This window comes from Branchiostoma belcheri, unplaced genomic scaffold (genome assembly GCF_001625305.1).
Source record: "Branchiostoma belcheri isolate BF01 breed outbred unplaced genomic scaffold, Haploidv18h27 scaffold105, whole genome shotgun sequence".
NCBI classification, from domain to species: Eukaryota; Metazoa; Chordata; class Leptocardii; order Amphioxiformes; family Branchiostomatidae; genus Branchiostoma; species Branchiostoma belcheri.
In genome coordinates, this window is record NW_017802436.1 from 979,352 (window position 1) to 1,005,135 (window position 25,784).

Sequence of the window (25,784 nt, forward strand, 5' to 3'; positions counted from 1 at the left end):
TAATAGCAGCAGGATTACCATTAAGCACTTCAATAGCACTTTGGTAATGCCGTAAGACAGTGTAATCCTCGAGGTTTGTAGCACGTTTAGCAGAGTGTCTTTATTGATTTAATGTAAGATACATTTGAGGGCTTTATCGGGAAACTGTTGATAAGGAAATAATAAGCTACAGGGAAGGGTGGGCGGGGAAATTATAGATGCTCGTCAACAACCTGAGCTGCCAAGTTTTTTTTTCTCAGTGGGTGGAACGAGAAAGATAGCAGAAGAATATTCCATAGATTAGTTTGAATTGTAGCCAAGAATACTTGTAGCCAAGAATACATGTAGATACCCTAACTTTCATAAAATAAAATAGTATGAAATAAACCTATGCACAGGGTTTGAGGGTAAGATCTCTAGTCGTTACTTGTCAACTTGAAATGCAGGCGTTGTTTTGAAGATCAAAGTCATTCTTCACTTAGATTTGTCAGCTCTTAACATCAAAATCATAAATCTCTTACTCACCATTACCTTCGGCATCATACTCAAGAATAAATATCCTAAACTATTCTTTATTAATTAGACTTGCAAGTCAAACCCATGCACAGAGTTTTTCCGGCATGATCTCTGGTCGTTACTTGTGATGTTTTCTAGATCAAAGTCATTCTTCACTTAGGTTTGTCGTTTATTAACATCCAAATCATAAATATCTTAGTCATCATCACCATCGGCACCCTGCACTTTATCTATGCTGTTACCATGTTTGTTGCATTTTATTGGGCGTTGAAACTAGCCTCCTGTGCAGGCTCCGGGGCGAGTGGAAATTTTGATACGGTGTGTTGAAGAGTTTTTAACGCGTTATTTTAATAGCCGGACATCCTACAACTAACTGCGAGAGAAGGTTCCATTCCGCTGTATCAAAATTTCCACTACATTAAAGGGTACATTAAAACCATGCTGCGTACGTGGCAATGTCCCACATTGCTCTCTATTTCCTTCGTGATGAATGTATGCCTTCCGGGTATATCAGGGATTATGCGCGTCAAAACTGCGTCCCGGGGGACTATCACAAGCTTCTTAGTAGCCGGCTTAATTGTTGACTGTAAAGACAGTATCTGTGAGCATTAATGCACCGCCTCAGGCAATCTGCTTGCTGTAATCAGATGGGGTAACGAGGTAAAAGGTTGTACTTGAAAGCTAAACAAGATTTCTATGCATATACAATCTTGAAATTTTGTAAATAGCATGCACATATCTACCTATCTATCTCTCTCTATCTCAGAGAGAAAGAGTTAAAATCATCTGTAATAAGTTTTCACAAACATACAAGACGAATAGTTAAAAACACTTAGGCTAGCCCCTTATTATGAGTTAAGAAAGTCACGGGACGCGATACGAGTATGTATATTTTTAATGTCACAAGCTTCTTAGTAGCCGGCTTAATTGTTGACAGTAAAGACAGTATCTGTGAGCATTAATGCACCGCCTCAGGCAATCTGGCTGCTGTAATCAGATGGAGTAACGAGGTAACCGGTTGTACGCACTAGTTTTGAAAGCTAAACAAAATTTCAATGCTTGTATTAACTTATATATCTATCTATCCATATAAATATATATATATATGTGTGTGTGTGTGTGTGTGTGTGTGTATGTGTGTGTGTGTGTGTGTGTGTGTGTGTGTGTGTGTGTGTATGTGTGTGTGTGTGTGTGTGTGTGTGTGGAGGGATATACAACTGGCTATATAGAGTGCTATATATACAGGACGAAGTGGAGAGAGCTAAAGAAAGACTGATTGATGCTGCAGGATGCCAGGCTACTGCAGCAGCAGAATACAGTGGACTACTATATATACATATAGAGATAGATAATTATGAAACTGGCTATATATAAATGGATATATAGAGACATAATTTGCTGCCACTTCATGACATAGTGAGAAGGACCTACATTGCCTTCGTCAGTAGCATGACAACTCCTTTCAGACATGAACAAGAGTATCAGTTGAACAAGAGTATCAGTCTAAGCTGGGCCTTGCGTGCGTAGAACAGAGTCCATTCATAAAGATCGACAAACAGCCCTTGATGGCAGCAGCGCCTTTCTATGGTCAAGCCTGATGTCAAGCCTCTGGCATCATTCAACGACATGATGAAACAAGCCAAGCCTTCCATATCAGGCATGGATTATTTTTAACTGCAAGATGATCTGACATGCCTGGTGTCCACATTTTTAATGACAATGAACTTTATTGCATATTCACGCCCTACGCGGGCCAAATGCATTAAGTTAGATAACATGGGTACACTAATAGAAGAAGCAATTGTTACATTTCTGTGCTACGTTTCTATCTACAGGATCTAACTACAGGATGTCTTCTCTCTTTTTGAAACATGTATGAACAAATTTACATAGTTTTTTTATTAAATCGTAGCGCTTGGATGTCATAACCATTTCTAAGCACCCGTGGCAGTCGGTTCTAGGAACACCATCAGATGATAAATTACTACCCCTTCAGACAGTAATTCTGTACTCATCCTGTTTGTTTCACGCCAGCGGGGTGATGTGACGTTAGATGGTCTAAAAGTGATAAAAGCTTCATTGTAAAGAACCCTCATAATACCTTCAGGTTTTACTAACTTTGTTTTGTGTAATGAGATAATTTGAGTAAATATGGACCATGCCATCACTGCTAGTTATCAGACACGATGAATCAAACTATGGACCATGTAAAAACAAATTCATAATTGCAACAGCAACATGTTCACCTTACCAAAAGCTAGGACTCAACGTTTGAACAGTCTTTTTTACATTGTGCCGTAAGACTTTACTATGACAATGGTTGATTGTGATAACCAACGGCTGTCCTGTTTTTGTGTGAATGTTGATTGTACATAGTGTGTTTTGTTCACTTGTCTTGATTTTTAATCTACCGTTTGTAAAAATTAAAGCACAATTCATTCAATCCCTTCTAGCTTTTCACGACTTTGTCAAAATGAATAAATTGAAATCCGAATTCAACTGGCTAGAAACTGACTCTCATGAAAGTTCATCAGTGTTGGTAGTAATCATAGTAAAACGTTAAATTTTATTCCAACACACAATTAATAGGGATCAAATTTTCAGCGATGAATACGACAGTGGTCGCTGAAAATTTGATCTCTGTAAATTGTGTGTTGGAATAAAGTTTAACGTTTTACTAAGAAACTGACTCGTATGATAAATGAGATTTGGCTATGAATTTGCCCACACTGCTATCCAACGGGAGGCGCCATCGTAATACCAGATAATTTGGTTTCTTTTGTTGTTTAATACCTGTGTTATCGACCATGAGACTGTAAACTAAAAATCAATTCTTTATTCTAAGCTACATAAACCTTTTTTTATTGTGTATTGCTGATAATAGTTTGTGAGGCCATTGAACTTTTATTCATTAGAGTGAATTTACACAAGTTAAATTAGGTTGAAAAAACTGTCTTGAAAATTAGAGTTGACATAGTACGTAATAAACTTTACATTCATCTTCCCTCTCGTAACTGAAGCCATAGGTGATGAAAAACGTTTTCGCACATTTATAGAGATAAAATATCTCTAAAGATCCACAGGACAAAACTGGGTGTTTTTTTCTCGTGTGTTGTTTATTGTGAAAAAAAGTGACTATGACTTTTTACCTTTAACCTTTTTTTACCTACGTGTAAGCAGTGATCAAAATTTTAAGATAGTCGTAAAGAACTTTGTGGGAATAATTCACAGGCTTCTACAATATTGGTGACATTCTAGATGTAAGGTGCTGCTAAGAAAAGCTGCCCACATGCATGCTTTAGCTTATGATTTTCTATAATGTAAAGATCGAGAGGGATGGATGTCCATTTCCCACAGTAAAACGGCCTTCACACTATCAAATAACGCTGCCATTTGTTACGGCTGGAGCAAAGTTTAACTTATACCTAATCCTAGAGTAAACTGCCAACTACTAGCAGTACTCATAATGTTTCTGTATTTTAACACAGAAGTCGGAATTGTGATGTGCCAAAAAGCCCTGGAGGAATTCAGCAGCTACATTGCACCAGTAAAATAATAACGTATGCTTTATTTAGAATACTAATCTTGATTGAGAGCTAGTCGTAGGCTTACATGTAGACTAGCAGCAGCGTGTTTTTGCAATGCGGAAAACCCAAATTTGACTCCTAATTGCCGAGGTTTAAGTTATACCAAATCCTAGAGTAAACTGTCAACTACCGGCAGTACTCATAACTATCTTCCGACGTGTTATTCCAACTCGCGAGTTTATTTCCAGTGAGAATACAATGCCATTACGTGGCATTATTGCACATTTCCTGGATTAGCAAAGTGCATACGTACTTTAATATTCATTACTCTACAGACAAGTGATGCTAGATGACTTTCATTTGCCTTCTCGCCATATGGCCTTCGAGATTTCCTTCTTTGTACAAACGATAAACCTTCAGCGTTTTAAGTCCCTAGTTCCATTTCATATTGCCTATATACTTCTAGCTGAAGTCGATGATTTGAACGTACCTGGAGGCCAGTATAATTTACAGCTTCTATATTGCTTACATCTTCCCCTGGGACGACTTTAAGACTCCGAGCAGACATACGGAAGTTGTAAAACGTTAAGAAAGTATCTCTCGCTAAGAAACATCCTGGGGGTTGACTTACTGAGTTGAGGATTTGTACAGGGCTCGAAACCAAAGGTGGTCCAATGGCCACTGACCACTAAAATTTAGGCTGGGACAACTAAAAAGACACTTTGGGACATTTTGGGGACACTGAAAAAATAATCAACATCAGAATGTCAGCCTTTCTGTTCTTTATCAGGCACACGTTGGATCCGGAAAAGTCCCCCGAATTTCCGGTCTTCTCTGCAACTATAGTGCGCCTGGGAGTGAACATAGGTAAAATAAAGTTGACTTCAAGTTGAAGTCATACAATTCTTCCCAAAAAACAGGTTGAGGCAGTTCATCCTCACTTCGGGACAATTGAAATTTAGTTTTGGGACAGTAATGGGGCAATAGGAAAAAAAAAATTAATTTCGAGGCCTGTGTGCAGCATCCAACTTGCCTGGATAAAAAGAAGCGAAGCTTTCAATGAAGGAACCTTCGGGGCTCGTAAAGAAGGGAAATCCTCGCTGATGGAACGGGCTCCGGCATTAGGCTAAGAAGAGAAATTGCGCTTGAGAGTCATGTGACAGCATTATATTATACTAAAAGTAAATACTCAACAAATACAGGAATTACGAATACATTATTAGGTTATTTGTTGTGCACATCTGTACCTCTCTTTGAATCTATCTATCTATCTATCCATCCATCCATCCATCCATCCATCCATCCATCCATCCATCCATCCATCCATCCATCCATCCATCCATCTATATGATATCTATCTATCTATGTATATGTAATGATATGGCCACAGAAAACAAGGTAATATTCACTTCAATATTTGTTATAATAAACAGTGTGAATACCAAGGTTTGCGGCCACACACACACATGGACCGTGGCCAGTTACTCTTTGAGATATCACTGGCAAAAGACCCGCTGAGACGATTACATCTAATCGTAAAACTTTCCAGCGATACGCAAAGCCCCTGTCGCGTGCACACGCTACAGTTCTCCATCTAGCCTAAGCACGGCCTCCAGGCAACGATAAGCCAAAAGGCACAGAGTCGTCATCTGATAACCCCAGTATATCACTCTGTCGGTTATTGATGGCATGTGAGTGGCATAAAGCCGGGACAAGTGATTGTAAGCTATCTGTGTCTTTTCAGGTCAGACAGCCTTGACTGTGAAATGTCAATGATGCCAAATAATTTTGTTTTTAAACGTGTACATGTGACTCCGTAAAAAGATTCATCAGGTTGGTAAACGAATGAATAGCAAAGTTCTTTGATCAGAACCATTTATTTTTACGAGCTCGTAAAATAAATGGTTGTGATTATTGTACATGTGACTGTTCTAATTTTTACGACAATAAACATGTGTTATACTTTACCAGGGATAAGGACATACACTAATTTGGTCTGTCAAGTGTAGTTTAGAGTTAATCTACTGCTAACTTACAGCCAAGAACAGTTAATATCATACTTTACCAGAATAACTAGTCGCTTAAGTCATGCAATAGTCAGACCAAAACCTTGACCTTTGAGCATACATGCGCGATGAAGGTCTTTAAATTTTTTGTCGAATAGTATATAACATTTTCTAAAAAAAAATGTTGGACAACAAAAATATTCTAACAACATTTTCTAAACGGAATACAAAATATGTTCTAACAACTAGCAGGCATTTTAGGACGTATTTTACCAAAGATTAGATTTCAACCAATCTTACTCTTCTAAGTCATTCATAAATACACGATGAAAGTCTTTTATCTATTTAACATCTTCTTAACGGACAACAACAAAATATTCTAACAACTAGCAGGCATTTAAGAACGTATTTTCCCAAAGATTAGATTCCAACCAACCTGGAAAATTGCCAAGAAGAGTCCAACATGTTTGACACAGTCGGTGGCTGCCCCTGATCATTGTCACGTGCTGATTGTACCCCCTTTATCATAGAGTCCCCAGAGTTTATGATTAATTCATTTTGAGAGGCCGATACCACAGATGTTCTTACCTCCCACTGTGTGATTTGGATGTTGAGTGAATAATTAATGAACGTAGATGGCAACTCTGGGTGTGGTAGCTCTTAACCATGTGCCCTCTCTGTTCTTTTCATTTAATACCGTGTTTACAAAAATCTATATTACGCCTAATAATTTCTTGATAATCATTATCATTGGATGTTATACTGGCTGAATAGTTTTATGGTACTGTTGATATTGTATTTCATATGTATGTGTAGTGTAAGTCTGAATTTAGAATATTCTATTCTTCAAGCTTTTACATGATAAGAAGTCGACAATTCAGCCATTTAGGCTGCCATAGACTTTTAACCTCTATATGTTTATGTGAAAAATGATAAACCAGTCATCATCATCATTTCAACAATTGGGATAAATGAGGAATTCAGCAATACCTTGCAATCCAGTGACACAAACATGTATTTAAAAAAAAAGAACGCAGTATGTAAAAGCTTCGAGTTGACATATTGCATCATTGAGGCAGGGTGGGGTCTCTCGTTCAAGCCTTCTTCTAACAATATAATGGACGCTTGTAAGAAAGTGGGCAAAACATACAGCACGGTGGTCAGAATGTGTACCCAGTCATACTACTGGTGTTCGGCTGGATTTTGGCGGGAAGATGTGAAACTCGACACCGACGCTGTACTTCATTGACGGGAAACTGTGAAACTCGATACCGACGCTGTACTTCAGTGGCGGGAAAATGTGAAACTTGATACCTGCACCGCCCTGTACTGGTATCAATTGGCGGGAAAATAGGAATTGTAACACACACTTTTATTTATTATGTAAAGTGATTCATAAACATATCGGCTCTCAAATTTACAAGAGCTGCTTGATAAACTATTCACTACTTCTGTCAACTATATCTTTTTAGCGGCTACTAAATTCCTAACAATAAAATTTGACCTTTTGAAAACCCCTTTCATTCTGCTGATTTTCGCGCTTGCTCAGAGAACGACCTAGGGCAATTTCTAAGGGGCGCATGAGGACGGTAAAATACATCTGCAGATTTTCATGAGATAAGGGTGATCATGGACCATAAATTATCCGCTAGGTGGGATCTCCCTGCATGCGATAAGGATATACTGGATAAGCCTGTATTTAACTGTAGACGCGAGCTTCTATCTGGTGTTTTATGCCAAAGATACATGTAATTTGTTGCCAATGTTGTTTCATGTACAACACTTTCTTACCGAACTGTTACTATTGCGTAATGTGACGTTTTGAAATATACATATTGACAGTCAAACCATTTACAACTCCAGAACTGCGTAGTGTCTAAAGCAGAGGAATATTTATAATTAATATAAATTTTAGCAATGTGTAATAATGTGCAATAATGTTTTAGCAATAATACCTTTTAATAGCTGGTGTGTTACGCCGAAAGGCGGTTATACCGGCTGTACAGATACAGATACAGAATAGCATATTTAATGATATTTTGTGTGACCACAGAGCAATTCAGGCATCCAGTAAGGTTGCCTGTGAGTCTGTTGTCAGAGCGTATTGTGTATGTTTGAGCTTCTAAGTAAAATAAACCAATCTACTACTACTATAACTTCTAATTCATGTACCAGAGTTATCAACCAAGGATTGAGGTGTTCAAAAATTCATTCTTTCCTAGAACTACTGCAGAGTGGAACTCGCTGTCACCAAGTACAGTATTGACATTATCATTAGATAGCTTTAAGCAATGTTAAGTGTTAGATGTTTGAGGGTTAGTTGTAAGAAGTCGTTCGGTGTAATGTAGCTAGTGTGTTACGCCGAAGGGCGTTTATACCGGCTATACAAATACAGATACAACATAGAAATCTCAATCCATGTTAACATTCACATACACGATTTTATCGTTATAAAAGTTTTTTTTTAAAGTTACATGTACTTGACTTTCCAATACATCAGTTACAAAGTTCCCTGTAATCCATATGTCTTTGAAGTAACAAGCCCCAGCTATAAACGATATAGAATATCTAAGGACATCACTCAAAAGCCTAGTTGTCGCCCTTGGACTTGGCTTGCTGCATGCGAGACTTACTGAAGGGGTAGGATATAAACCAGCATTTCTCGGAAGGCATGAACATTTGTCTAGTATTCCCATATCAAGGATTAAGGTAAGGGTCGTTGCCTACAGAAAAAGCAACGACCATGCCTCATCCTCTAACATAATGGTCGAGTTTTCCACGAAACTCTGTAGGGCTTCTGGCTGTTGCATCGCAGGTTTCGCTGCGAATTTTCTTATAACTGAACGTGTTTTCAATTGAGGTAGATTTTCAATTGGACGGATGGTTGCAACTCACAACGGTGGGCGATAACCGGCAGATAGCATAGGCATTTGGCAGGTATTCCCAGGGTAATGCTCAAGTTTGGGTTCGTTGACTTTAGAAAAGGGATGGGCATATATCACGGCATTAATGTTGTAGCTTATCCTAACTTTTGATGTGCGTTGATATTTATCCTAACTTTTAATGATAATCTATGTGCGTTGCGTTTCTTTTCGATGCAACGAAGCCAGCTGCAGGCCACACCAATTTAAGTTGTTGGTTCTCGGATTCACCTCTTGATTTTCTGATTTACAAAAAAAAAAAAAAAAAAGATTCTGGTTCTGAATCATCTCAAATGTGCTCATATTTTGCCCCCTATAGTTGAGGAAAGTCCTTTTCTTCCTAGTTGTTACAGTATTTCCATTGAAAGACATGGTTTGATAAAAGTTCAAAAACCCATCCGCTGGGGTTCTGGTTGTTGCAATGAACATGAAGGGGGCGCTGCAAGTTTTCTTATAACTGAACGAATTTTCAATTGGGGGAATTGCATGGATGGTTGCATTTCACACCGGTAGGCGATAACCGGCAGATAGCACAGACATTTGGCAGGTATTCCCATGGTAATGCTCAAGTTAGGGTTCGTTGACTCCAGGAAAGGGATGGGCATATATCACGGCATTAATGGTGTAGCTTATCCCAACTTTTAACAATGACTTATGTGCGTTGCGTTCCTTTTAGATGCAACGAAGCCAGCTGCAGGTTGCCATACTGATAAACCGGTAGGCAGAAATAAACAGTTAAAATTCAATAGAATCCACAATGCCAACAAATGATAGGTTATACTAGAGTAGAGTATTGAGCTCGTTACATTTTTTTTTGTTTCTTGCTTAATTCCTACCCTACTAAAGACTTCTCGACAATTCAAACCTATCAGAAAGTCATTTTTCCATTGAATGCAATGGTTTGATTAAAAGTTCAAAAATAATTGTTTAAATGTTAACCCAGCCTTTTTTGTTGACGTCATGGCTCCTATCGTAGCATTTGGGGCCATAATAGAATGCCTAGACCTTCTTTTTCGCCATGTCGCTTCATATTTTTTTTTCTCGAAAAATTCCGAGAACCAACAAATTAAATTGGTGTGGCCTTACATCACGAAGTCAGCCCACTGGTCGCGGGTGCCTCGTGAGGCATATATCAAACTTAATAGATAGAGTTAGTGACGTGCGCGTGTGCACTTTCGCACCCCCCGCTGCGAACATGATGTCAAATACCCGTATCAAAGAGACGTTAATATGAACCCCTCTATGACACCACATGATGAATACGTGTTATCAATAAAGGGAATCTATTTTTGCTACTGTGCATCTTCAAGACCACTAGATGAATAGCTGTCTTATTTCTAAGAGACTTTTTACAAGAGCTGTAACAGCAATGATGACTATACACTTTGTTTATTGATTTTAATTGCTGCTAAAATCACTACAAAAATATAAGTATGATTTTTCTAGATGAAATTCTTTAGGTGAGTCCAATTTCTTGGGTTGAAAATTACAGTTTAAACTTGCTGCATAATATCATTTACGTATATGCCTTGCGTATATTAGTGCTTCTATGTTAAATGTAATGTATTATTTGGTGGCAACAAGTTACCATATATGAAAACAATGTCCTCGTCGAATGGCAAAAAATAACAGTAATTTACTTAACTTTGCTCCAAACCCCTTTTTCGTCTTCCTTATTGTGTCATTTTTCAAGGATGCTGACCACTACTGCTTTCTGCTCTCTTCTTATCTTTTGGGAAATTTTGTAAGTCCTTGGCATTGGTTTTGACATATTTCACGAAATAATTCAATGGACATTATTAATGTTTTACTGTTAGCAATGCTGTCCCTATCTAAGCCACAACTAAAATACATAATACTTTCAGATATAAGCTACACATAGACCCCAATGGAAGAAGTCATTGTGTCATTTGTAAGCTGTACATGTCTGGCACTTCAACATTCATAACCAGCAACTCTGTATTCAATTATGCAAACGGAAGACGCCGTCGGGGCAAGTGGCACAGGATATGTTGTTACATGTCCCTACAAATGGAGAAGATTTAAGACCATTCCGTACCTCGGGCGCGGTTTTTAGATGTTATCTCGACATCTTTACCGACTGAAGCCACCGAAAACAAATCACTACAGGAGATTGATGGTTTGGCAGCACAACTATGGCCATTTCACGCGGACCCCAGGCGACACTTGTCATGTAGATGGGCGGTCAGGAGGAATATAGATTGCTGAACGCATTTGTCTTCAGGGCTGTTCGTAACGTCGTATACGCGTAACGCTGGCTAGAATCATGTCTGCAGAATGTCAAACTTTGTGACAGTACGTAGAAAGCCACTTCTTATGTAAGTACGGTTACAGTGTAACATTGAAAGGTATTATGTTATGGGTTATTGTCCTACTGAGTTCGGCTAGCATTGTCCTTTACCTCTACTTGTGTAAATAGGCATTATTATAGCTCTCTACCGAATTTGTGTCATTATCTCGTAAATCATGTAATTTTTAAACTATTAGTGTTGTTTAACGTCAATTTTATGAACTGTACAAACAACTCAATTCAGACTGTCGTCTGCTAGTTGTTTAAATAAAGATTGATTGATTGATTGAATACATGTTGAAATTTAAATAAATAAGCAACTTGATATTACTACAAAAATACACGATTTGTCGCTATAAGTACGGAGCGAAGTCCACAGGAAATATTTTGACTCTTTTCGACAAAGACTTATCACCCCAGGCGACACTTGTCATGTAGATGGGCGGTCAGGAGGAATATAAATTGCCGAACGCATTTGTCTTCAGGGCTGTTCGTAACGTCGTATACGCGTAACGCTGGCTAGAATCATGTCTGCAGAATGTCAAACTTTGTGACAGTACGTAGAAAGCCACTTCTTATGTAATTACGGTTACAGTGTAACATTGAATGTACATGTTGGGTTTATTGTCCTACTGAATACATGTTGAAATTCAAAAACATAAACAACTTCATATTAGTAGCAAAATACACGATTTGTCGCTATAAGTACGGATTGAAGTCCACAGGAAATATTTTGACTCTTTTCGACAGAGACTTATCACCCCAGGCGACACTTGTCATGTAGATGGGCGGTCAGGAGGAATATAAATTGCTGAACGCATTTGTCTTCAGGGCTGTTCGTGTCGTAAAGCTGGCTGCTAGAATCATCTCGGGCATGTTTTGGTTACGTTCAATGTTCTGTTAGACCACACCAATTTAGTTTGTCGGTTCTCAGATTTTTTTTCACAAAAAATATGAAGCGACAGGGCGAAAAAAACAGGTGTAGGCATAGCTGCCTTGCTTTATGAATATTTCGTATGTTTTACTTGATAAAAGCACCATGCCGTGAGGAACCATAGATGTCACGTTCCATGCTTTAGTGTATCCTCGTAGACACCATTTCAACTCCAAAGATGCTGCCATTGGCACTCGGTATCCTCCTATGATAATGTATGTAAGGCTTGGCCAGGAGCAATGATGCCACTCATTTTTGATAACGACATTTCTAACGCACCATCTACTGTTCCTTCAGGCAAATAAAGCATCTTGACATTGATCTTGGATGCATGTGGGGATTTCGGTGTATCGAAGCAAATGAGTAACAAATGGGTAACAAATGCGAACTAATGAACAGTTTAGAGACAAATCAATACGTTTGTGTCGCTCGATGGTCTTACAACAACTTTAGTTGTCCAAAGGAACAACAAGCTCTACATCTTTTCAAGCTTCGAGAAAATTCACCCATACATGTATGTTGACAAGGGAAAATGCTGATGATTACAAATGATTTCTCAAGATACCTTCCTCTGAACAGATGATGATATATAGATACGTATAATGAGCCCATGTCCTGCTTGTTTCTCCACTTTACAAAGACCTTTATCAGGGACATTTGTTGCATGCTAGATTTACAGAAGCGGCATTTGAAGCCCCGCTAAAAACGCCACTTGTGAGTTATAACGAACCAGCTCGTGTCTAACCCTGAGACCACCCTGCAATAAGAAGCAATCCATCAGCAGACAAGCAGTGATACTTCTCTCATTGCCGGCTAGCCCAGGGACTAGCTGTCATGCCGGGTATCCTGCAGCGACGGGGCGGATTCTGCCAGCTAGCATTCCCCACGCATTAGCCTTTGTCCCCGCCAATGTATGGAATCCGCGATAGATGAGTGGTGTCACTGGGAAATTGAAAGGGTCGCCTCGGCCTCGGATCTCCCAGAGCTAAGGATACAAACTCGGCTGATGGCGACATCTATCAAGGCGGTATGGCCATCGTACATCTGTATCAGTATCTGTATAGCCGGTATAACCGCCCTTCGGTGTAACACATCAGTTTCTGTATCAATATAGGTGGTATAACCGCAGTTCGGCGTAACACACCAGTTTCGCAGGCACACGGCGCGGCGGCAGCTAGCTATATCACGCCGAATGATTCAATCTTTGGACATTTAATTGCAGGATCTTATTTAAAGCTTTCTAGTGATGCTGCCACAACTGTGCTTGGTGGCAACGAGTTCCACTCTACGATAGTTCTGGCGAAATGCAAGTTTTTGAACACCTCAACTCTTGGGTGATAACTCTGATATTTATATTTGAAGGCATGACTGTTTCTTGTCTGGGCTGGTATCAGATACTTAGTGGTTGGTACATCCACCAGTTTATTAGTCATTTTGTACACTATGCATAGTCTGGGCATTTTTCTTTTGTCTTCCAGTGAGACCCACTGTAGGTTTCTTTTCATTTCCGTGACACTAGCACCTCTTTCATAGTTGTTCTTGCAGAATCTTGCAGCTTGAGTCTGTACCCTTTCCAGTTTGTCTTTGTCTTTCTTTGTATATGTCACGGCATATTCTAGGTTCGGTCTTACAAGTGACGTGTATGCAAGTGATTTTACTTTAGTTGGGCCTGCCCACAGATTACGTTTGATCACTCCCAATGCCTGTCCGTTGCGTGCGGATGAGCCATTTCATACGTCATTGTTGCAAATTCCAGGAACAAAGAACCACATTCCATGCATTCTTTGTCTCCGAAATGGCCGGTAATGTGCTGAATGCCCCATCGGCTATCCCGTAATGTCATGCAATGATTATCTTGTTGTAATGATAATAGACCATAACGTTGCGTGACTTAAAGTCTACCTGACACAGGTGAGTTTTTCATCCTTAATAGAAAACCAATGCCCTGCGGACTCGGATATTTTGTTGTTTCTTAAAATCTAATGGCTTTATGTACGTAAGGAAACACATAGACAAGATCCACTACGTCAAGCCCTTATCCTCAATAGAAACAAATGCCCCATTGAAAATGACATTTGTTAAAATCTAATGCATTCCTGTACGCTGGCAACACACGCAAATCCTTTTTACTGCGCTAACCTTATATGAACTCTCCAAAGTACAAACTTTGTCAGCAACAATGAACATCATATGTACTCTTAAGTACAAATTGCATGCCAACCATCAATAAAAAGTAATAAAATATTGGTAGATTTATGATTATTATACCACTTTTTTCTTTCTAAGTGCACTTCAATGTTCTCAGGCATAGTTTATTATCAATATATCGTAATAATGATAAATCATTATGTTATATAAGTCATAGTCTTTTATTGTGCTTCAGCCATGGAAATTTTGAAAATGATAGTAGGCCATATAGCTCTACGTCCTTGCTTCGCCCTTGCTAATACAACTACAGCCCGCAAATTAAAGGTAAGCTACCTGAGATAGCATCAGAGTAGTCGTTGCAGAATGTACGCATTTCGAGTCGTACTTATTTTGCAAACATCAAAGATTTGCGTCAGTCGCGTTCTCATTCCTTGAGATGCCTGTCATCATGTATGATCGTATCTGCGACAAAGGCCGGACCACGCTTGGCAACTTTGGCTTGTTACCGCGCTTCTGTATCCAAAATAGGCATCAACAGACCTAATGACGTCACGAATGACGTCAGGAACAAAGACCATGCCTAGTCTGCCACGTCATGGTGTGTGCCATCACACACACTGCACACAGTAAGGTTACTAAGTTACACGAACCACTCCTAACCAGTACACCATGCTAACGCAGAGAACAGTGCCCAGTAGTGTTATTAACACAGAACCCATAGAAACTACGTCAACGAAGACGGCACATCGCCAGCCACTGACAAACACACACTGCAGACAATAATAATGTTACTAAGGTACACGAACCACTCCTAACCAGTACACCATTCTAACGCAGACAACAGTACCCAGTAGTGTTATTAACACAGAAAACCCTAGAAACTACGTCAACAAACACTTCTATCAGGTGCATAAATGTGAAAATTATGTGAATTTTTGCTGCAAAATTCTAAGAAAATGTGACGTAATGTGAAATTTGGAGGTTCAACAAAGACACCTTGCCAGCCACACACACTGCACACAGTAAGGTTACTAAGTAACACGGACCACCCCTAACCAGTACACCATGCTAACGCTGACAACAGTACCCAGTCGTGTTATTAACACAGAACCCCTAGAAACTACGTCAACAAACACTACCAGGTGCATAAATGTGAAAAGTATGTGAATTTGCTGCAAAATTCTGAGAAAATGTGACGTAATGTGAAATTTTTGGAGGTTCAACAAAGATGACACCTCGCCAGCCACATAGCCGACACACACTGCAGACAATAATGTTACTAAGTTACATGAAGCGCCCCAAGCCTGTACACTAACGCAGAGAACAATACCAGGTAATGTTACCAACACAAAACCCCTAGAAACTGCGAGAACTTAGACTGAACTCACCTAGTCGATCAGCACACTACCGATGAAGACAACAAAGTGACTATCACAAATACAGCTAGTAATGTTATCAACAGATCTCCTAGAAACTATATCAACAAAGACAACCCATAGCTAGCCATGTGAGCAACGTTACTAAGTGATACTGAAATTACACTGACGCAGACAAAACACCATGTGACCATCACAAAGTACCACCCAGCATTGCCGCCAACACAGATTAGCCCTAGGATCTTCACTAACACTTTGTAACACTAACTCAAACCAAGCCGCGTCTTTCCTAATCTGTTCTTCATAGCCTATAGTTATTAGCGCCACTTTTGACAGCCTCCTAATGACCCAACTGCTTTATGATTTCACGTTGGCAGTCACCCTTGAGATTGTTTCAATGGTTTGTACTGAAAGCATGCGTGCGTTACACAACGCATTTGAAGGGCTCCTGAAAGCCTTTGTATTGTGTTTTCTGTTCGGCATCCGTGTAAAGATAGACACTAGACCGATTGGATTTTACCGAAGAAAACCATTCTAGGACGTACAGTAGGCCGCTGAGAAAACCTGATAAGATTTTTTTTTCATATTCCAACATTTCATGACTAGACATGGTGACAGCACAGTCAAGTTATATAACTTATTTTGTACCGCCACCAACACGGAGTAAAAATAAAGGACAGTATAATACTCATTTTCGGTTGAGTTAAGTTAGGAAAGTCGTGTAAAGTGCCTTTTCCAAGGGCACAAGATCGGTGGAATGTCTGGACTCGAACCCGGGACCTCTTGGTTCCGAGTCGAGCACTCTGCCGCTACGCTACGCGACCCCACGTTTCTCGGTTGATGAGTTTCCCGGTCTGATTTGTAACAGGACGTACAAATGACCACTGTTGTTCCTGACGCCACGAGTGGCAATCATTGAATGGACCGCAAATCATTGCAGAATGCGTCGTTGCTGTGGTCAAATTCCCCCAGAACTATCATAGACTGGAACTCGTTGCCACCAAGCACAGTTGGGGCATCATCACTAGAAAGCTTTAAACGACCCCTGCATTTTAAATGTGATGTGCAAAGATTGAGTGTAACAAGTCGTTCGGTGTGATATAGATAGCTGCCACCGCGCCGCGTGCCTGCGAAGCTGGTGTGTTACGCCGAAGGGTGGTTATTCCGGCTATACTGATTCAGATGCAGATACAAGGGCGACGTTATACTATGAGGTATCTCTGCGATATAGCACGACTCGAGATCTAGTAAAAAACAACGTACTACCGAGCAATCATGGAAAAGAATTGCACACTTGGATTCAAACGAAGACACGTTCCTGCCAGCTAGTAACATCATGCCAAGCTACCAATGTCTCCTGATTAAAAAAAAAAAATTATCGTAACTACCAAATAGCAAATCTGATCAAGGACAAGAAGCAAAATGCCATAACAAACCAGTCATCAGTTCAGTTAGATTCTAACCCTACAACAGGTTTTCCAACTGTTGGAAGCCGTATCGGAAACCTTTATACTATGGGCAAAAACAATGTTAAGAATAACAATGGTTGGAATATTTTAAAATCTCTATTTACATTTATGATACCCAACGTATTTGCAAGGATATCATTGAACAAATTGAACACACTTGCAGATAAATACAATGGCTAACCTACCTAGGTTTTAAGAACATATTAATTCTGATAACCTCTGTTCTGACACAAATGGGCAAGATAGTGTAATCAGCAATTTCCATGACCAACAGAGACTAACAAGCTGATAGTGTATACAAACACGCTGATACAAAAAGGAATCAGAAGAAAACCATTCCATACCTTCTCTTCACTACCTAGGCCCTTAGCAGCAGCTTTATCCCTCACGCAGCCCGTTCCGTTCGTCTGATGCGTCAGCAGAGTTAGTTTCACGTTGCGCTCGTGCTGCCTTTCCTGGCCCTAAATAGCCGATCCCTCCTGACGCAATCGTACAAAGTTTGTAACCAAGGAGTTGTTGGTCTCCACCACCTAACTACGCAGTACTGCACCTTCCGCCGTTGCCACCACACACACTGGCTGACTGGGCCGCTAAAGAGAGCGGCTCTTGACATTGGCTGTGTGTGTAATTGGCTGGCTCGTATCAGCTGCCAGCGCGTGGGAATTCAATCCCCCAATCGCAGGCATTACCTTCCGGAGCGATTACCTTCCTCACGACGCTGTAGCGCGTTCATCAGGTGCAATTTGAACGTTAGGGCCTCTGCCCACAAGCAGGGTAAGGCAATAGAAAGCCCCCTGGGACCGCATGTAGGCTCGCCAGTGATGCCTATCTCTAGCTACACGTCTTTGATACTGTTATGTTACCGATTCGCAGACACGCTTGTAGATAAGCCAGCAGAAGATAGATCGCTTCATTTCGCTGCCGTTGACAAGTGTTGGAGATATGGGCAAGATTAGCTGCCGGGCTAGACGCTAAGACGTGCAGCTCACAACTTAATCTTCGGCAATAAGGATAGGAGATCATTTTACGTACAGGTATGATCTTATAATATCCCGGTTAAAGAAGCTTAGCTTTGCGTTGATAATAAGTGACTTATAGTTCTCTTATACACGTATGCATGTGTGAATAACGAGAATGGTAATTACCCATTTTATCGCTCACAACTTAATCTTAGGCAATAATAAGGATAGAAGATCATTTTACGTACCGGTATGATCTTATAATATCCCGGTTAAATAAGCTTAGCTTTGCGTTGATAAAGTGACTGATAGTTTTCTTTTACACGTGTGTACGTGTGAATAATGAGAATGGTAATTGCTCCTTTTATCGCTCGAAAACAGGAACAAAACGTTCCCACTTATACTGTATTTTGTAAGTCATAGTATTTATCAAGTTTTAGTTTTAGCAGTAAAAGTAGCGAAAGCACATATCGCAAGACAACAGACACCCTGAAGTGTTTGTTGTCACAATCACATAGTTCACACCTTCATGACGTCGTCTGACGTCACAGGGCATAATTGTGACGTAAACTGGACTGCCTTAAGACTCCTTATCTGAATTTTAAAGAGCGTGTCTCATTTTCCTGGCTAAAATACTTCAGCCTGAGACTTAGTTTAAAGGTTCCCCTAGGACGGAAAATCACCGAAAATGTGTTAATTTCTTTTAATCCTTTCAACACTGTAATGTAATGATGACACCATAACGATAATCATCTTCCTATGACGCCATGAGCTGTGAGACATATTATGCTGAAGAGCATAAAAGAGTTATTTTAAAGCGACATCACAGCAGGGTGCCTTGTCAGATCTTCACAGCATTCTTTTCTACTCTCCAAGCAGAGGTTGTGGGGAAATGATCTTTAGCTTTTTATATATGGCCCTTTTTGTCGGTACCCCCACCTGTCGGTGGCCGGTGACCTTCTCTTTAATGAATACTGTCTGGTCAATTTGATACTGTCTTTTTGCCACTGAAAGGGATCTTCTTGGAGATTAAGTCTTTTCTGCTGAGATCACAACACTAGTTGTGGAAATGACAGAGACATCGAAGTGGTAAGTTCTGTGTGATATACTTGGATCACACGGAAGCGTATGTAGAAGCCTTAAAGTCACTTTAAACTTCTGAGTCTCTTTTGACTCTCGCAAGACGTGCTGAAATGAAAGCACTGAATCACCCTCCTATCCACGTGTCTGGATAGACCAGATGCAGCTCAGAATGGCTCTCTTTAATGTTTTTTTTCTTTCTCACTTATTGAAATAGGTGGAGTGGAAGAAACAAAACGGTTCCTGGGTTGAAGTGATTCATTGAGAGCTGGTTTATATATACGCCAATAGTTTCAACAAGTTAGACATCGACAGTTTTTGTTGTTTATTCTACACAATCAACGCCTGTGATACCTGTCACCATATATGACCAGATCTAAATAAAAAGACACTTCTTACAAAGTGTTTTATTTTATTAAATGGGTCTCTTTATTCTCTTTAAATCAATGACGAATGTTGAAATTATTAAGCCAAAAATAAGGTGGATTAAGTATGTAATTTATGCTACGGTAGAAACCCCACTCACGTTTTAAACTCGCCGGATTCAACAAGTGATATATCCTCCTTTACTAAAAACAATTGTTATTAAAGATCTTCGACGTCTCCAAAGGTTTTGTAATATTCCCACATTATGCAAATCGTCTACAAAGCTTTTGTAACATTTTTACATTATGCAAATCTTCTCCAAAGCTTTTGTAACATTTCTACATTACGCAACATCGCCTCCAAAGTTTTGTAGCATTTTCACATTACGCACATTGTCTCCAAAGGTTTTGTAGCATTTCGACATTATGAATACTGCCTCCAAAGGTTTTGTAACATTTCCATATTACGCACTCCCTGTTTACCACCAGATGAATTGACTGCCTGCGCCAAGGCAAGAAAAATGATGGGTCCGGCGGGAGCGCGCACACACTGGCGACAATTAGACCACCGATTGTGACATCGTCTCTAGCCTCCACCAGGCTTCGTGAGGCGGCTGGAAAGATTAGAAATCGGCCAAATAGAGATATAACATGCCAAGGGAGTTGGTCTGCTTTAGAGTACAGTTTGCCACTCGGGAGCGTTGTCAGTGCTATCTCTCCACTTGGCCGATTTCTACTATTTTCAGCCACCTAACGAAGCCTGGTAGAGGCCTTCTCGCGCCAAGGCAAGAGAAATGATGGGTCCGGCGGGAGCGCGCACACTGGCGACAATTAGACCACCGATAGTGAAGTACCCGGACGCTGTGATTTACTGCATGGCATTTATAGGCTCATGTGGAGGCAGCTGATGAGTTGGGCTTGGTGCTGACGTGACGGTTCTAATTTGTCAAGGCGAAACTTTAGTGCCCATGTGAGGCTTTTTGTGAGTGTGTTTGTACATGTATTGTAACCCACCAAAACGAAGCGTGCTTGTCACACGCCTACATTCTTCCTATTATTTTCTTTTTTTTTCTTTCTTTTTGACACCCTGCTATCAAAGTAGGAGAAATACTTTGATGATGCATTTTAATTACATTGAGTGCTCCGAGGGCCTTAATTCCTACAGGATTAAAGCTCTAAGCCAGAGTTTGTCTTATTGTGGCTGTGCTTTGAAAATCCTGTGTCCTTTTTGAAGCTTGATAATTAAATATGTGACGTTGCTACTAAGGGTTCATCTATCTAACAGATGCAACGTTCAAACGATTCGTTATGTCACAGACGCTGAATCAACAAGTAGAAAATTTCAGCCGACATAAGCAACAGTTGTATAAAGAAAACAGATTCTTACACTGGTGATGTGTTTGAAACTTACTACCGTATGTGGACAGGTTTGTTCTCACTGGCAAACGTTTTTCATATGTGAATGTCGCGTAAAATCTTTTCCCCGAAAGTTCATGGAAATAACTGCTGCATGGGAAAATAATCTTACGTTTCTATACATCAATATGCAATCAGCATGGCGCTGTCTGGTGACGTTCTGTCCCAGGCGTGTAAAATACAAGAACTATATATATATAATCGTAGAATGTAACTTGTTGAACAGTTGGGGCATCATGAAAGCTTTATACAACTCCTGCAATTATATGTTCAAAGATTGAGTGTAACAAATTGTTCGGTGTAATGTGAGCAGTACAGGCTGCACAGATAGATATAGTATGTCCATGAAGTCCGTTTGCCCACCGAGGGACTTTTGAGAAGTGGCTTACATGTGGGAGGAAAACAAATGAAGCGGCCCTATGTTTCCTCATTCAAATAATCCCCGCCATCGTGACCTACCATTGAGTCATCGATTCACAGAAAGGCCATCCCGATTTATTTATCCAGGGACTTGATTTGCTATCTGAACCGGAACTTCAAGGGGAGAAGAATTGCCCACGTTCTTCGAACCACTTATCAGCTCTAATGCTGAATGATTTACCGTTATAAGGCCACACCAATCTGATTTGTTGGTTCTCGGATATTTTCAGAAAAAAAATTAAGTGACAGGGCAAAAAAATAAAATAAATAAAAGCAGGCTAAGGTTTTCTACGATACATATGAGTCATGAAGTCAATATACCAGGCTGCTTTGTAATTCATACAATTAATTACAACTCGAAAAGAAGTCACTTTCTTTAACTGTTTGGGCCAAAATATAAGCATTATGGAGTTGATTGAGAGGCTGTTTTTTTTTGCAAATCAGAAAAAATGAAGCGGTACAATCCGTGAACCAAGTAATTGAATTGGTGTGGCACTAATGCTGAATGATTCCCCGTTATAACGTGTTGACAGGTGAATTAACCCGGAAACGCTCTTTCCTGCACAAGGTTGTTTTTCAGAGCGTGAAATATCACCCCAATATGCAGGTTAGTACACTGTCTGGTAAAATTGGTGCTGTGCAGGTATTTCCTGATGTCTATACCATTTTCTTACATAATATTATGTAACTTATCAATTTTGATTTGTTATGCCAGAAATGTTAAGAAAGCAAATTGTACAGCAAGTCACAATTTAGCCAACGGTTACATGTTTCTTTTTTACAAATAAACCATTTGATTGATTGATTGATTGATTGATTGAAACTATATTTTACAAGGTGCAGAGTGTGAATTTTTATTCATCATTACTGTTTCATAATGAGAAACAAAATGTTCTCTAACTCTACCTTCTAATGTCTAATTGTCCAGCAGATCGATGCAGGTGCGTTTTTCGGGTGCAGGTAATCTTGCATGTAACCTGCACTAGTGCAAAGATGTGCTGGTAAAACATGTCAATTCATGATTGCTAATCTCTTACAACAAAAGTGACAACAAGGCCTTCACATCGCTGTACGACAATCACATTATCACACGACCCCTCACATGGACCAGAACTTACATGCCGGCATCCTTCCACGGGGTCGCAACTTGCCATAAAAAATTCATGTTATGAAATATTCAGGAAAGTGCATCGATAGGAAGGGTCTGTAGCGTTGACCCCCTGATAGTAACATGAAAACATCAGCTTGGCAGTTAGATCATCCTATGGGGGTGATAGGGAAGGGTTATTTGGGTGGAGGGAGACATGATGTTTACTGGGAAGCACAGGGATTAGTGGGGTCGAAATCCATTTTTGGCAATAGGTGCACCGGTGAACCCAACCTAAAAAATTGGGTGCACAAAATTTTCTCTATAATTGCACCATAATTTAATTTGCACCATACGATAAGATAAGTAGAATGCCAGCTGAAACTAGTTATGTTTTGTTTCTAAAGGAAAGTACTACGTATACAAGAATGATTATGCTATTTTTCTGACACTTAGACGTTAAGAATATGCTGAAATTAGTACTACTCTAAATTTAACATCTTGACATATACGTAAACCTACAAAAAAAATTGGGTGCACTAGTGCACCCACAGAAATTGGGTGCACATCTCCAAATTTGGGTGCACTAAGATGCACATGAACCCAATATTTCGAGCCCTGGATAGGGTTATTTGGGTAGAGGGAGACATGATGTTTACGGGGCAACACAGGGATTAGTAGAGCTTACGAGCTAGCCTGTTGCATGATCTTTTTTGTGTCAGGGGAGCCGTGTGGGCACCGTGAGTTCAGCTGAAGTCAAGGTAACGTGGGCCTACTGGTGTTCCAAGAAGACCGTCGAATGTGGAAGTTCAGAAAGGCGTTGGTTGAGATTGTAAATTGGTAAGTGGTGGGAAGTGGCCTGTTGGCATCTTGTTTTCTCTAGACGACTAAATCATATGTCTGAGGGGAATAATAATCCACAGGGAAAATTTTATTTAAACTGTTTTCATTTATTTTTTGCCCTGTCACTTAATATTTTTTTCTGAAAATATCTGAGAGGGAAAAAAATTAGCCCGAGCCCTACGTACATCTCCGAGAATCTCGTCTATCTACATCCCAAAACAGTGCGGCCTTTGAACCTGCCAAGTCGTCATCCTCCTGCCACAGAAGAACATTCATACCTGCTACAGTCAAACTGTCTCCCACAGGACATTGTCAACACCAGGGACCTACCGAACTTCAAACGTAAAGTCAACGCCTACCTCAGCGCCACTCGTCAGCGACTTGTATAGCAAACTTTATTCGGTACATCTGCTAAGCTGATGACTTGTCGACAGCATAGAAAAATATACAATCAAATTGGTGTGGCCTTAAAGAGGAGACTATCAATCTTGTAGATGCCGCTACAGAGGAGCCTGGCATCTGTCACCATGTGTTTTTATTTATTTTTTTGCCCTGTCACTTTTTTTTCTGAAAATATTCGAGAACCAAGAAATCCTATTGGTGTGGCCTTAAAGAAAAGACTATCAATCATGTAGATGTCTCTACAGAGGAGCCTGGCATCTGTCACCATGCCTTTGTTTTTATTTATTTTTTCCCTGTCACGTCATATTTTTTCTGAAAATATCCGAGAACCAACAAATCAAATTGGTGTGGACTTAAAGAGAAGACTATCAATCATGTAGATGCCGCTACAGAGGACCCTGGCATCTGTCACTATGCCTTTGTTTTTATTTATGATTGGCCCTGTCTCGTCATTTTTTTCCGAAAATATACGAGAACCAACAAATCAAATTGGTGTTGCCTTAAAGAAAAGACTATCAATCATGTAGATGTCTCTACAGAGGAGCCTGGCATCTGTCACCATGCCTTTGTTTTTATTTATTTTTCCCTGTCACGTCATATTTTTTCTGAAAATATCCAAAAACCAACAAGTCACATGGCTCAACTTAGTATACACTCTGTTTAGTAGCCATAAAACATGTTTAGTATAATTAGGTACAACTGCTCACTGTACCCTTCATAAGTATAATTTAGCGTAATGTAGAATGTACATGTAGAGTCGAAATATTCTCTAGCCAGTAATTTATTTTTATAATACTATGTCAGATACAATGTCCGTTGACCATATATATAGCATTATGTTTGACACATACCAACTAGTAATCTTATTATTTGCCATACATTGTACCCGTGACAATCGTTGTGCAATAAACTTTGACTCTATGTATCATATTATACCTTAGCATAGAGTGATGCCCATATATAAAGAGAAACCTATCAATCATGTAGATGCCTCTACAGAGGGGCTGGCAACTGTCACTGCATGTCAGGATGATCCGTGTTGCTGGCAGGCTTTGGTACGTACTGTGCGGGTCTCACGTACAGTGTGGGTTTCTGGGGGTGTCATTTACGTCAATGCACGTTAATAAACTATGAGGGGTTAGCTTGAGTAGGTGAAGGTTATTCACAATAATTTCCCAGGGATTGGGCAAGAGCTTAGTGAGGACTAGCGTCTGCCTATATATATATATCAACAACAGAACATCAAAGATTTAAGATAGACAGCTGGCATATCCAAAATTTTGGATTTTTGTTCATAGAAAAAAAAAGGCACGGGTCTTATGTTCTGCTAGAACTAAACTTTGCCTGATAGTGCTGATCTTTTTTGCATCTTTTTGTACCACAGAAGAAGGACCATAGCTCTTGAAGTTTTGCTGTTTTTTTTTGGGGGGGGGGGGTGGTAACATTTTATTAACGAAGGTTATACGCTGGTACTTGCTGGCACTATGCTTCTGACATTGGAATTTTCTTATACACTACCAGTGCTTCTCTCACCTTTGGAGCTTCTTTGAAGGTGTCTGATAGACATCGAAGCGTAAGTAATGTGAGAAAAGTAGTACTGGTTGTGTATAAGAAAGTCCCTGATGAAATCATTTTCAGAACACAAAGCTTCTGCCAAAGACCACAGTCTGTTGCTGCCATCAATGACGTGTATTACTTCATACTTCTCACCAGGGATGGGATTTCAGCATGTGTTCATCAATCATCTTTTCTACAGGTGTGACAGGTGAAAAGTCCACCCGGAGTGATGTCTGATGCTTTTGGTTAGATTTTAGAGACTGTCCTACATGTGTGTGTGTGGGAGTGACCAGCAACATCAAATTAACAAAGGTTATACGCTGGTACTTGCTGGAACTATGCTTCTGACATTGGAGTTTGAAATCTTTTACACAACCAGTGGCTGTGCCTCTCTCACCTTACTCGGAGCCTCTTTGAAGGTGCCTGATAGACACCAAAATGTAAGCAATATGAGAAAAATACTGGTTT

At 39.9% G+C, this 25,784-nt stretch overlaps 1 protein-coding gene across 1 annotated transcript in view; it reads right to left on the bottom strand.

Annotated features, from left to right (window-relative positions):
• LOC109477363 overlaps positions 1 to 17,645 on the bottom strand; it is a 51,227-nt gene extending 33,582 nt beyond the window's left edge. Inside the window, exon 1 of the mRNA XM_019778578.1 lies at positions 17,532 to 17,645. The gene's annotated coding sequence lies outside the window, so the exon portion shown is untranslated. The remainder of the gene's footprint in view (positions 1 to 17,531) is intronic.
• Between the last annotated feature and the right edge of the window lie 8,139 nt (positions 17,646 to 25,784).